This window comes from Anabrus simplex, chromosome 2 (genome assembly GCF_040414725.1).
Source record: "Anabrus simplex isolate iqAnaSimp1 chromosome 2, ASM4041472v1, whole genome shotgun sequence".
Classification (NCBI taxonomy): Eukaryota; Metazoa; Arthropoda; class Insecta; order Orthoptera; family Tettigoniidae; genus Anabrus; species Anabrus simplex.
Window position 1 is genome coordinate 1,043,343,105 of NC_090266.1, and position 15,713 is coordinate 1,043,358,817.

Below are 15,713 nucleotides of genomic sequence, written 5' to 3' on the forward strand. Positions count from 1 at the left end.
CCCTACCACTGAAGTCATCAGCCTTACAATAAAAGCTCCAAGGAAGGTTTTATACCTAGAAATAAACTGGATAATATTGTTAATAAGCTAAACAACTATTGGATTGCAACAATGGAAGCCCATCGGTTCGTAAAATAGGAAAATGTATTGATTTGTCCTGTTGATTATCATCAGCAAAAGGATGTCAGTAAAGAGTACATAACAGATTTACTTCTCTCGTTATTGCTAGCATTATAATAAATATCCTGTTAGCAGATAAATATTCAATGAACAAACTAACAATGTCAATTGCTGTTGCATGACATAAAAATGGGTGTTTTGTTATCAGTACTCTTAAGTATCAATTTATGTTCTTCCATGAAAATATTACTTCCTTAAGATTTGTTGAAATTTTCGTACACTCATTTTCCAGGAACTAACCAAAGAAGAATGAACATACAGCAGACCAGAGGCTAGAAATATGTTTGCTCCACTTAATAAGGAGTTTCATGAAGCATCATCAGCCGTACATTGAGGCCTACTAGATCACCCAGTTTGAAAACTTGCAACATATTTGGAGTACTTTCAAAGGAAACAAGTATGGGGGACATCCTCCCATGCTGAAGGAATTCGAAAACAACATTCAACAAACGATAATGTCCACTGGGAGAGGAAATTCAATATTACCTCAAATCTGTATTAATTGTTTCTGCTATGTTCTCTCTCTTAATGTTGCAGCAGCTGTCAAGTTGACACTTTACCGACAAGGTATTCATGTGCATTCTCCTCCCATTTAATATGCCTTTTCAGAACCCTCAGCACACAGATAAGTATGCAGATGAGCTGCCCTTTGTTTTCCTGATAATCAATTCCTTTTACTTGAGATTTCTGCTCATTTCAGCTCATTTTGTTACCTAAAGCGCTCCTGTTTTAAGCTCCATGCCATGCCCGTTTACTACGGATGTAAATACTGATCGTGCAGTACTGTAGTTTATCATGCTGTTAGTTTTAATTCTTTCTTGCATGATATGAGAGTTATATGTTACATTCTCTAGATGAAATATGAGCAGGAGCTTGAATTAATTATATGCCAGGTAAATTAGCTGCCCCTACCAACATTTTGTTCTGCAGCCAACGAAAGTGTGAGATTGCCGTGAGGTTGATATTTTTCTGTTAACATCCCATATGGTATTAATGATCTGTATACACATTCAGCAAAGCATTTTGAACACTGTCATTGTTCCCACCAAATGACTATAGACTGTTCAAAACATATGACATCCTTTCAATCATGTACTTTGTATTGTTTGTCAGTCTACATTAAAGTAAGATGTCATAACAAGGTATTACAAAACATGAAATTAATGCTTAAAAGTATAACACGGTGATTAGGAGAGCACAAAAAAAAACAACGAACTGGAGGAGTACCGTAATCTATGGCATTTTTTAATACCGAAACAACAAAATGGACAAGTACCGTACTCTACTATGGCATTCTTAACACAAGTCTCTCACACAGCTGTGACACAGCACATGTGGTCAAATGCTAATCTATCAGTTAATGGAAAGTAGTACTGATACTTTGAATCCTACATCGTACAAACATTTTTACATCTATATGAAGCTTCAATGCCAGTGCATGCCCCACGCAAGCAGTAAAATTCCGCTATTGTTGGTCATGTGTGCTGTACACAATGTACTGCTATATGGTTGGAATGAATTTGGTTCAATCTGTTGCCATATATTCCATACATTGACATGCTCCTTATCTACAGGAAAGCAAGAGAAAATTCATTGCAGCCTCTAATGTCAGCATCAGAAAAGTTTTCCAGACAGGCAACATCTGACTGCAAAGACTTTCGGCAGTGTTGAAAGAAGTTTATGAACAACAGGGACACTTCAGAGGATACAACTCTGAGAGAAGACCATAATGTCTGGTGAGAATGAGAAAGCTGTTCTGGACACAGCTTGCAATAACCCACATACGAGTACATGGGTAACTGCACAACAGGTGAACATCAGCCAGAATTACTGTTAATCGGCAGTTAAAAGCTTTCCTCTGTCAGAAGAAGAATGTGTCTACCCATTGAATTATGTCCGTGGCAGAGTCCTGCAGCTTGGCCCAGCCCATGAGCTGCTTCGGCAATAGATTGCAATGGGCTTTGAAATGCTCGAACATACGAAGCCTGTGACATCATCGCACGGGCCGGTCTGGGCCAGCGCTCTGTCATTCCTACGCGGTGAGCCAAGGACAGCGCTGTGGTAGTTCCATGGGCTGACTGCTTCAATGTGTACAGCGTACTGCGTGTCAGCGGAGTACGTTGACGAATGTGGACTGTAGTTCCAAAAGAAAAGAAACTGTGGGGGGAAAAAAAAAAGTGAAGGAAAAAAAGAAGAAACAAACAAACTAAAAACCGCACAATACAAGACTTCTGAACCGGAACCTAAACCTAAAAGCCGTATTTGGTTGGTATTCAAGCCTGCAGTTGACGGTGATAGGAAAGACGCTAATTTTGTGTGCTGTATGATCTGCGGTGAATTTTATGTATACACTAGCAGTTACCTGCTGCACCTCGCGTGGATTTCGTAATTTGATAAAAGTAATCGTTCCTCGGTACTGTACTAAGACATTGTCTGAAATTCCCTAAAGTATAAAACCTCAGTAAAAAATTGAGTTTCATCTACCGCAGAAACTCTTTGTAAACCATGTTTGTGGTATTGCCTTTTGGGGCTAAGACGACCATGCGACATAAAACTGTACACGTCAGAACGTCTTCACTCAAGTAAAAAAAAAAAATTGTGTATTTTTAAAGGAGATTACAAATACATATTTCCACATCTATAACATCTTCGGGTTTTGAGATGTAAGTATCTGCATAAAAATAATTTAACCCCTTTTATTAGCCCTTCCTCCACCCCCGCCTAAGTGGATTTTCCGAAAGCAAAAAGGACATGTTTCTTTATTTTTAAAGGACATCACAAGTACCAAGTTCCATGTCTGTAACATGTAAAGTTTATGGCATACACTCTAGATATTCCGGTACTCATTTTCAAAATTCACCTGCTTTTTCAATTCTTTTCAGTCCCCTAAGTGGTTTTCCTACAACAAAAAATACGTGTTTATTTTTAAAGGAGCTGCCACATACCAATTATCAAGACTGTAACATCTTCAGTTTTTGAGATATTTGTATCCTCATGAAAAGAATTCAACACCTATTTCAACCCAACCCCAAAGTTGATTTTACCCCCCAAAATAAGTGTTTCTTTATTTTTAAAGGTGGTTTCAAATACCCATTTTCACGTCTGCAACATCTTCAAGTTTTTTCAATATAAGTATCCTCATACAAATAATTAAACTAATATTTCAGTCCTTTCATTCCCCTTAAGTGGATTTTACGAAACCAAAAGAATATTTCTTTCTTTTTAAAGGAGACTCTAAATACATATTTTTACGTCTGTAATAACTTCAGTTTTGGAGATATCAGTACCCTAATAAAAATAATTCAACCCCCTTTTCAGTCCCTCTTACCCCCATGTTAAGTGGTTTTTCCAAAAAACAAAATAATACCCGTTTTTTATTTTTAAAATATTTTTTGCTAGTTGCTTTACGTCGCACCAACACAGATAGGTCTAGAAATGGGAAGGAAGCGGCCGTGGCCTTACTTAAGGTACAGCCCCAGCATTTGCCTGATGTGCAAATGGGAAACAACGGAAAACCATCTTCAGGGCTGCCGACAGTGGGGTTCAAACCCACTATCTCCCGGATGTAAGCTAACAGATGCGCACTCCTAACCGCACGGTGAACTCGCCCGGTTTTTTAAAATATTAAAAATATCAATTTTCACATCTGTAACATGTTAAGTGTTCGAGATATAATGTAGATATGCTCATCTTAAAAATTCACGCCAACCCACATTCCAGTCCTTTTTACCCCCTCTCCCCTTAAGTGTTTTTTTTTCTGAAAACAGAATAATACACGTTTAAGTTTTTGGATATACTTCAGATATGCTCAGGGATTATGTGTACCAATTTTCGTTGGCAGCTATGCCCGAACATACACGCATAATCTCGCTGCTGTAGAATCCTGGAGCTGACGTTGCCATGGTTGGGGGCAGTTCATTTCTTTGTCCGATTCCGAGAGCAGGGGTAATGGGGTGCCAATATCTCCATAACGGTTGGTTTTAGGGCATTAAAACATGGTTTTCGGGCCCATAGGGCTTACCGAGTTTTATTCTTTGCGTCAAGGAGCTGAAAATGAGCTTTGTTTCGACCTTGCACGATACATTCGATATTTCGCCTATATTAGCCTATTATTTTTATATCTTTCCCGTCGCCCCCCACCCCCCAATCTCAAATTGTTTTGAAAATAATATGCAGCCCATGTCCCTCAGGGATAATGTATATTTACATTAGTAAAAGGATTTTTAGAATCGGTCCAGCAGTTTCTAAGATTACCCTCCAGATATACACCAACCTAAAACATTCGCACTCTCTTTACTGTATTAGTACTGTATAGATTAAAGGAGTCGGACTGATTTTGTCTTTTCATGATTAGATAAAAATCTTAAGAACAAGGTGTGTGTGAATGACGAGTATTCTAATATTTGCGTGTCATCAGACTCCACGACTATGCCACAACCTGCCAAAGTAATTAAGTTTTCTTTTCGTGGACTGACGTTCGTGATGTTCCTATTCCAGATGAGCTGGAAAGATATTTAAAGCAAAATTGTGGAATGGAAGAAGATGTAGTGTCCTATTGGAGAACAAATGAACAAAACTATCCAAAATTTCACCAGATCGCTAAGAAAATATTATGTATGCAAGCATCAAGTTCAGCTTCAGAGAGAAATTCAGTTCAGCAGGTTTCATTCCCATCGCACGACGGTCTCTTCTACAACCAGACAATGTTGATGCTCTTCTTTTCATTCACAGTAATTCCATTCCACCGCCATTAGAAATGACCAATAAACTACGCACACTAAGTAAAAGCTATGTTCAGGTTTGTTTTTGTTGTTGGCATATTGCACGCCATTTCAGTTTGTCTTTTATTTTGAGGTAAACGCGAATGAAGTCCGATGAATAAGCTTTGTATTTTTTAGATTCATTTTCAGTCAATTGCAGATGAATATTAGTTTATAACAAAGTTTCTGTTTGTTTTCAATTATTATTATTATTATTATTATTATTATTATTATTATTATTATTACAGTGCAGGAGAAATCTCTACCGTTTAATTTCAAAATGCGATTAGCCTACTTTGAAATGTGTTATTAGCATACGGGAATTCGTAGAGTGAGTGATCCGAACAGTAGTGTGACGCGAACATTTCGTTGTGCACGGCGCACATGTTATTGTGGAGAAGTGCTCAAGGTTATTCCTCTGAGCCCGCCCAGTGCGGTAGGCTGCAGTGGGCTGTATGAGACCAGTGCTGTGGGCCAGTACGCGGCCGCGTCAGAAGAGAACGGCACTGCACGGGCTGGGCTACCGGAGCCCGTGGGTTTGAAGTGCTGCGCGGTGGGCCTGGCTGCAGGGCTCTGGTCCGTGGTACATGGAGGAATGTGAAGCGGTTCTATTGTTTTGCATGGAGGGATATTCTGCAAGACAAGATTTATCACTGCACTAAACCACATTTTCAGTTCTATTTACCCCCTTTTTCCTAATTTTGTAACAGTGACAACCATATTATCTGCTTAAATTTTCTTTTTTTGAAACTAGAGGACCGAAGGTTCCGGTCGACTCCTGCAGTACAATTAAAAATTAAGGGAACAAAGTACCGCCCATACTGACTGTTGGCATAATGGTGAATGAATGTGTGGAGTGAACTAACTGATGTGGGCTATCGTGTGTGTGTGTTTTTCTCACCTACAAAAGACAGAATCCTTTTCAATCACATTTTGCGCTCAAACCAGTTTTGATCAGCGATATAAATAGAGGACGGAGTGTAATTCAGAAATCGCTCTCAAGCCCTCTCCAGAAATTCTTATGCAGCCTTATTCTTTTGTTTTTCATCCAGAATATGCAAACGGGAAACAAATTGCATAACTTTCCTACGCCCAATTCCATGTTGTTTCTTGAAATGGCCGATCCAGGCGCACGAGAGGCGGAGAAATTACTTTTTTCGATAGATAGTTCACATGCAATTTTCAAAGCCCACAGTCATAAATATTCATCACTCACATTTTGCCTTCCCCTTCTTGCCTTCTGTAAACTGGAATAGAGTTTCTCATACACAACTTTTCTATGTTCAATCGGACTTGCCAACATACCTGCATTTTCCAACTGCTTCTTCCACAAGTAAAGGTATTGCTCCCACTTCACTAAAATAAAGCATCTGCGGATGTGTGAAAGTGATAATCGCTTTTTGCCACCTTCGTTAAGCCAGAAATTTACAGCCCTCCTTTGATGCTTGTTGTTTGAAGGGGCCTAACAGCTTGGTCATCAGCCCCTAATGGTACGAGATTTAATGAACAGGCATGATAATTAAAATTTTAAAATATATCCACTGACTAGAATTTAAGATTCTAATACATTTAGAAAATATTGATTATAATGGAATAAGGCATTGCCTTGAAGTACTGAGATATATATCTTTCAAGTTAAAAGTTAAAATAACACATTAAAATATGCAAACACGAACTAAAATTCAGTCGAAGGGATAAAAGTGCAGTTAACAAAATTACACTAATACAAGATACACGTCTACACACGATAATAAAGGCCACAATCCCTCATATAACTGCTCGTCATCTCGTAGGATGAGGGAAATGGCACTCGGGAGTTTTAGACGATGGAGAAGATTGGCCAGGTCCACGCACTCCGTAAGGATGTGCACCACGGTTAGGTGACCGCCGCAAGTACACACCGGAGGGACGTTCACCCTTCAGTAGGTAGGAGCGCTTTACTATGACATGACCGATCCGCAGAAGACATAATACCACAGCTTCTCTCCGAGAAGCCCAAAGTGAAGTCCTCCATACTTTCGTAGTCCCTTTTATCGCTCTCAGCTTATAATGTCCCAATGGGACATAACCAGATGTCTCTGCTGAGAGCAAATGTCACTGGTAGGAACCCTGCAAGGCAATGAGGGCAAGGTAACGGCCTCCTTGGCAGCCTTATCAGCTAACTTGTTTCCCTCTACACCCATGTGGTTTGGGAGCCGCATAAACGTAATGCTGGTGCTGGCATCCGAATACCCGGCCAGCAGGTCCTGGATCCGCTGCACCAGAGGGTGCCGAGGGAAACATATCTATAGATTGTAGCGTGCTCAAGAAGTCTGTACAAAGCAGAAATTGCCGGCACTCATCGGACAGTGTGTACCACAGGGCTTCACAGATAGCATAGAGCTCTGCTGTGTACACACTACATATTTTCGGTAGAGAAAAAAGAAACCTGTTGTTGTCAACAATGAACGCACTACCTACTCCCGCTTCTGCCCTAGGACCATCCGTGAAAACAATGACCGAATTAAGATAACAATCAACAACAGACAGGAAGAGTCTCCGATAAATGGAGGGGTCCATGTTCTCCTTCGGGCTAGTGTGCAAATCAAGAATGATTTCAGGTTGTCGTATTGTCTATGGAGGTACTCTACTAGGTCGCCTGATGAGACAAGGAACCGAAGGTACATCAAATAATCTGTGACTGCTATCCAAGCGTATTCCAATCGGCTGCACTGCTCGAGGGTAAGCAGCGTACAGCCAATGGTTTCCATTGTGGAATACACAAGGATAGCTGGGGTGAAGTGGCATCTGTTGCAAATTTGTAGCATAGGACAGAAGCATTTGTTGGCACCTCAGGTGTAAAGGCTAGCAATGGGGCTTGTACGAAAAGCTCACGTTGCCAACCTAACTCCACTATGGTGAATGTTATTCAGTTGGGCTAGGACACTTTGCCTTGCTGATCCTTATGCTGCACTGCCGCAGTCTAATCTGGATGAAATATGTGTCCTATGAAATCGTAGGAGCACCGTGCGGTCTGCCCCCACCCCCAAAGTAGTGCCGCTAAGAAACTATATTAAGCTTCTTAGCTCATTTCACTTTTAACTGCCGCACGTGTGGCTCCCACGACAATTTTCTATCAAGAAAGAGTCAAGGAATCGGTGTCAACTACAGGTAGAGCGACGTTCCTTAAGAAAAGCTCAGGATTCGCGTGAAGAGTGCGCTGCCAGCAAAAGTGTACGACAGAGGTCTTTGCGGCTGAAAACTGAAAGCCATGTTCTAAGGTCAATTGTTCCACTCATCTGATAGCGAGTTGTAATTGTCGCTCAGCGACGGCCATATTTTGTGAGCTATAATGCAGAGCAAAATAATCTACATATAGTGACGGTATTACTGCTGAACCAGCAGCAGCGACAATACAGTTTATGGCAATCGTGAACAGTGACACTAAGAACCAATCCCTGTGGGACTCCATATTCCTGAACGTGGTATTACGAATATGCCCTTCCTACTCAGACACGGAATAGACAGAGGGACAAAAAAATTTGCAATAAATACTGGCAAGTTACCTTGGAAATTCCATTGTTGCAGCACTGAAAGGATGCGGTATCGCCATGTGGTGTCATATGCCTTTTCTAAGTCAAAGTAAACAGCCACCAAATGCTGTTTTCGGAGAAAAGCGTCCTGGATAGAACTCTCCACGTGAACCAAGTGGTTAGTAGTCGAACGAGCGGCTCAAAAGCCACATTGGTATTTGGGCTAAAGTCCTCTTTTCTCCAGGCACCACACAAGTTGGCAATTCACCATCCTCTCAAAAAGCTTACACAAGGAGTTTGTAAGACACATAGGTCTGTAACTTTCTGCATACTTAGGATATTTGTCAGGGTTGAGGACAGGAATTATTAAGCCCTCTCGCCACTGTGATGGAAACTCACCTTCAACCCAGATTCAGTTAAACACACAAAGGAGAAATAAAAGACTATCCTCACTAAGGTGTTTCAACATCTGGTTATGGACATTATATGGTCCGGAAGACGTGTCCTTGCAAAGCGCCAAGGCGCTGCGGAGTTCCCACTCTGTGAAGGGCATGTTATAGTCCTCTGAAGCTTGAGTGGCAAAACTGAGTTGATGATGTTCTGCCTCCTGCTCCAGAGCTAAGAAATCACGATGGTAATTCCCGGAAACAGACACATCCGCGAAATGATTGGCTACATGATTAGCAACAGAAGATAAGTCTGTGACGATGTTGCCTGCAATGGAAATTCCCGGCACTAAAGATGTTCCTTGTACACCCGAAATACGTTGAAGTTTAGTCCACACTTGAGATGATGGTATATGTGATATCATAGATGACACATCTCTCCCATGAAGCTTTCTTACTCTGTCAAATAAGAACTCGCGCCTCAGTGCAGAGTTTTTTAAATGTTACCAAGTTGGCCATACTAGACTGCCTACGGTTGCATTTATGAGCACGACGGTGTTCTTTTATATCTGCTGCAATTTCTTCCTTCCACAAAGGAACGAGTTTTTGGCGAGGAGTCCCTAAAAAGGATAGAATGGACTCCTCAGCAGCAGCAAGAATAACTTGTGCGATGTAAGTTATATCGCCGTCTACACTCCGGTCAGTTGAGTTGGTAAAGTGCTGTGAACATTGGCCAAGCAGCACGTTTAAGAATCCATCGAGGAGGAGCCTCGATAGATTTTTGTTTCAACAAAGTAAGAATAATAGGGAAATGGTCACTGTCACAGAGATCAGCGTGTACATTCCACTGAAGCAGGGGAACCAGAACTCAGCTGCATACACCAAGGTCTATGCGAGAGTATGTGCCGTAATTTACGCTGAAATGAGTAGCTTCCCCTGTATTCAAAATACATAAATCCAGCCCTCTTAATAATATTTCCAACTCCCTTCCTCTAGGGCAAAGCGTTTCAGAGCCCCATATAGGGTGATGGGTGTTAACCCTTACCACTCGTCTGTCGGGTGAGGCCCAACATTTCGATATTCCCGTTCCGGTCGCATGTCAGGGAAGACCCGACATGACATTTTATCGCCTACTGCTCCTCTGCCGTCTCTTAGCTGACAAAATTCACGATGATATACTGTACTGCCATCTTTTGGTTCATCGTGGAACTTTGTAGAATCCAGATACTTTACGACAGTCAGTCAAAAATCTATTATTTAGATGGCAGTGTAGCCGGCAGCTGTTCACTCACGCACACGAAAGCTCGAGCGATAGTAAACAAACATGGTCACCATGTGCTCTTCTAGTTGTATATGTCAGGGAACACACGAAACCGCAGTATTTTCGCACCTCTGCCTCTAATGAATATATCTAATAGCATTTCACGATGCCTAAATGTGAACTGAAGATGGTTGGTTTGTGTACCGTAACCCAACATTTAGCTGATGCTGACGGCTGGCACAATTATAAATCAACAGATCGAGATGTCAAGAAATTGCCGTTTACAGTGGTTTTAGCCTACAAAATCACAGACAGAATAGAGGTTTTCAGTTGATTTTTAGCGATAATTGGTACACTGAAATTATTAACGAAACCGATCTATATGCGATGATAATAATAATAATAATAATAATTGTTACGGAGATATCCGTGGTAGGTAGAGGTGAAAGAAGGTGCGGGTGTGAATGGGTTTCAAGCTACGAATTTAACGTGCAATGTAAAATTAATTTAAAATTTAACTAGGTTATATTTTCTTTTCAAAAACAAGAGATAACAATCATAACAGGTACAGAGTAGCAAAAATGTAGGTACAATATTACTGGATTCGGGCTCAGTGCCCTTACTTCATAACTCTTGGGCCATCAGCCCCGCCTTACTCCAAAAAAAATTTTAGCCAAGGGGCAGAAAGCCCCATTCATGCCCAGGAGCACTGGCTCCAAACATTACACATAAAGCCTGCACGAGGCATACAGAAACAAATTTCAAAGAGCGATCCGCTCTCAAAATTGTAAGCCTATCACAAGGCCACACCAAACTCTACCTTCAAGCTGTCCTTCAAGGACGTATTCACAGGGGTAAAATACCCAACCTACTGAGGTCTATTACATGAAAAGAAGGTTGATTACATGACCTCTAAAATAACAATTTGAGAGGAGGCGAACTTGCACTCCTAATACACTTTGTTTTTAAAACCTAATCTGGCTCTGGGCCACTAACGCAAGGGCTAATCCCATACTACAGAGGTGACTTAGAGAAGAACACTTTACATTACATAAACGAAGAATAGTTTGAGAAAATAAGTTCACCTCAAAACAAATGTGAGTGGGAGCTCGAGAGGGTAGCACTCTCTATCCCAATATGTAGCTTTACAAGAAAAAGATGAAAAGAGTAATTACATTTTAGGAAAAGGTTACATGATGGAAATGCTTCGAACCCGCCGCGAGTGTTAAACTGCCGACCTAGCAAGAAAAGAAGTTATTAATAGGCCATTACCTGGTGTTGAACGGCTGAAGAAGAAAGAGGCGCTTCCCGCCTCCTGCTATGTACTTAATACACTGAAAGATGGAACAGAAGTGGCCCGGAGACCCCAAAATCAGCAGTTTATATACTCTCGCGGAAGTTTCTAGGCGTTAGGGGAATGAAAACACCCGCCCACAATGTTTTTATTGGATAGGACCCCGCAATCGATTCAAGTTGGGGGAAGATACATCTGATTGGATAGAAATTAATTTAAGAAATTCGGGATTGGCTACATGCAAAACAAGGGGAAAGAGAGGGGTATACAGCCAACTTAAACAATAACAGAAAGAAATTTAGCAAAGAACAAACATTTGAAATAAAAATTTCTTCAACAAAATAGTTCTTTGACTCCGCACTAGGGTGCGCTATTGTTGATCTTCAGTAGTGTCCTCTAGAAGAGAAAGTTCACACTTCTTACTTCAAGCTAAACAAAAACACCTCAAAAGTGACACAGTTCAAAAACTCAAAATTTTCCACGTGGTGACATCTTCTGAGAAAGTAGAGAATTAATAGAATAGATAAAGTTCAACCTTCCTCCAGAAGAGGAGTTTCAACTGGCGCAACTTTTAAATAAACGGTGTAGAGGTGTACCGCCCGGTACAGACCTCCCCCCCCAAAAGTTCCTCCAGGGGTGACACATGAAATCAGTTTGAAACAAAGTCCAAGTAATGATGTTGATACGAAGATAGATAGCAGAAGCATTTACAAGATTTCTTAATTCAGTTTCAAAATGTTGTTGTTGCAGGTGAATGAAAGTCTTTATGTTTGTAGAATTTGAATTTCTGAAGATAAACTTTTAATACTTAAAGGTGAAGAAAAATTTTGCAATGTCCACCAAATATTGTTGTTGAATTCCCAAGTGTAGTTATTGCTTATGGTGACTGTCCATGTAGTTGATGTAGATTGAGTCGGATGGCCAGACCGGCCGTTGCAGCTTGCGTCCAACGGAGGCCGCTCGGACCCCTCAAGTACCCTGAGATACCGCTCGCCCGCACTATGAGGGGAGCAGAGGTGTTGAAGTACGCCGCGCCCGCGGTGAACAGATACAGGCTGCGGGCATGTAGCAGGTCGTGCGCCGCACATCAGCCTTGGCCGGGAGGAGAGTTCCGGCTCGCCGTGCACATGTCGTCCTCGCTGGAGAGGAGGGGGCCCATCCCCCTCCCCAGTCGCTGCACGGCGCTGCGCGGCTGCGGGGGCGCTGAAACATTAAAGCTAGGCGGCAGAATTGTGTTGGACTATCATCTTCTTTGAGGGTACAGGCTTGTGGAGAGGTTGAGGGGCCAGCGGCGTGTAGATATCCATGGCATTTACTATAATGAAGCCACAGTGTAAGGTGGAGCAGGAGACGGGAGCGTGGTAATGGCCGTGGCAAGAACAGGATGGCAGTTTAACGGGTCGGGGCAGGTTTTACACAAGGCTTACATCTAAAACCAAAATATTACAGAAGGGGCAGAATGCCTTAAAAGTGAAACTCAAAAAAATATAACCTTCATATCCTTTCAAAATAATATGAAGCAAGTTAACACAGAAATTACACCGGTTTCACCTGGGACAGGTGAACTCTAAATATCCTCTCGGTGGCTGGATTACTTAGCAATAAGGTAACCGGCGTAAGAAAATCGAGAATGATACAAGGCCCATGAAATCTGGGGGCAAGCTTGCCCGCGGAAACAAAATTTTTGACCATAACCTGGTCACCTACCTTCAAAGTGGTGGGTCTCCGTCCACGATCATACCTTTCCCTAACCTTTTCATGAGACACTTTAAGATTGGCTTTAGCCTTCTTCCAAAGATCTTTAATGTTATCCGGATCTATTGTCTCGGGTAGAATGTCATTCAAAGACCAGAGGTTAGAGAGCGGCGAGTTGGGAACAAACTTGAACATCAAAGAAGCTGGAGTAAATTTGTGTGATTCATGGACCGCCGAATTCAAAGCAAAAGCTAACCAATGCAGGGACGTGTCCCACCTAGAATGATCTTCATGATGATAGGCAATAAGTGCGGACCTGAGATTACGGTTAACCCGTTCAGCCAGAGATGGTTGAGGGTAATAAGCGGAAGTAGTTACATGAGAGATGGACAAGTCAAAACAGAATTTACGAAATAAATTAGATGTAAAAGCCTTAGCATTATCAGATACAATGTATTGGCACGGACCAAAAGAAGCGAAAATAGAATTTAAGCAAGTAATGGTTGACTGAGCGGTAGCCAGCTTAGTCGGAAATAACCAGGAAAATCTTGTAAAACCATCTACACACACAAAGATGAACTTGTTGGCATTACCCTTTGACTGGGGGAAGGGTCCCACATAATCAATATACAGGCGTTCCATGGGGCGCGACGCTTGATGAGAAGACAAAAGGCCTACTTTGGTGGACATGGTGGGTTTACTAAGCAAACAAGATTTACAAGCTTTTACAAGTTCACGGATTTCACCGTCCATACCTTTCCAAATGAACATTTCACGAATTTTTTCACGGGTTTTAAAGATTCCAAGATGCCCTCCTAATGGGGTCTCATGATAATACTTGAAGATCATAGGCACAAGAACCGCTGGCACGACAACCTTCATCATCTTATCATGCCTCGATGGGCAACATAAAACACCATTCCTCAGAACATAAGGGACGACATGTTCCCCAGAAGAAAGGGTTTCCATTATCGGACCCAGCGTCGGATCTTCACGTTGGTATTTCTCGATATCCCTAAAGAGCATGGGAGCATCTGTTAAGATGGCATTAACACCAGATAGTATGGACTCAGAAGGTGATGAACTGTCGACCGGTTCGTGGGTCTCTACGTCGTTATGAAACATACGGCTGAGTCCATCAGCAACAACATTTTCGGTACCTCTGATATGTCTAACATCAAACTGGAAGGCGGAAATACGAATAGCCCAGCGGGCTATACGACCAGTACGACGCGGCCTACCTAAGACCCAGCTTAAGGCTTGATTATCTGTCTCCAGGTCGAATTTAACGTGTTCCAGATAGAGACGGAACTTTTCTAAGGCAAATAAGACTGCCAAACCTTCGAGCTCATAGATGGAATACTTGGCTTCTTGAGCCGACAATGTCCTAGACGCATAGGCGATGGGTCGCCTCCCTAGTTCAGTCTCTTGAAGAAGGACTGCAGCTACAGCTGACGACGACGCATCCGTTTGGACGATGAATTTCTTCGAGAAATCAGGCATAGCAAGTACAGGGGCATTACAGAGAGCTAATTTAAGATCTTCGAAAGCGGCTTGTTGAGAAGGTCCCCACTCGAATTTGATGCCTTTCCTACGAAGAAGGTTTAAGGGCGCCGCTCCCTATTAGCGAAGTTAGGAATAAACTTCCTGAAGAAATTCACCATACCAATGAATCTAGCGATACCTTTGATGTCCTTAGGAGGTTTAAAATCACGGATGGCCTGTGTTCTAGAATGATCGACAGCTACCCCATCGGGTGACACAATATGCCCTAGGAATGACATAGAGGGCTTAGCAAAGGCAACCTTGGACAACTTGACAGTTAACCCAGCCTTACGAAGGCGATTCAGAACTTCTCGCAGATGATCTAGATGTTCTTCAAAAGTCTCGGAAAATACGACGACATCATCCAAGTAGTGATATAAGTACTCAAATTTGATGTCGGAAAAGACCCTATCTAGTAGCCTAGTGAGCACAGCTGCCCCCGTGGGGAGCCCGAAAGGCACGCGGTTGTATTCATATAAATTCCAGTCCGTGGCAAACGCTGTAAGATGTTTAGACTCTTCGGCAAGGGGAATTTGGTTGTAGGCCTGATTCAAAACCAAGATCGTGAAGAACTTGGCCTTACGAAACCATGAAAAACAAGAATGAAGGTCGGGAAGGGGCACAGATTGCAACACCACCTTCCGATTGAGAGCCCTGTAATCAATGACAGGCCTGAAGCCTCCTTGGGGTTTCGGGACTAGAAAAATAGGCGAAGAATACGCTGACTTAGAGGGCCTAATAATACCATCCTTCAACATCTGATCGATGATTTCTTTCAGAGCCTTCATTTTAGGTGGAGATAGCCTATACGGTGGAAAACGGACAGGAATCGAATCCGTGACCTCAATTTTGTATTCAATAAGGTCAGTAACACCAAGAGTATCAGAGAACACCTCGGGAAACGACTGACACAGTTTCCGAATACTATCAGCCTGCTCCTCAGGTAGATGTCTAAGGTCTAACAACATCTCATCCTGGGTAGGCGAAATAGATGAACATGATACAGAATTACACTTTAACAAGGGAATTCTACAATTGGACGCAAATTTGAATGTGCACGACCTACTCTGGAGATCGAGC

General features: G+C 42.1%; 1 protein-coding gene across 3 annotated transcripts in view; it reads right to left on the reverse strand.

The window, feature by feature from the left end:
• The window catches only part of LOC136864676 (activating transcription factor 7-interacting protein 1), a 251,456-nt gene that overhangs the window by 27,511 nt on the left and 208,232 nt on the right, over positions 1–15,713 (reverse strand). The window lies entirely within an intron of this gene.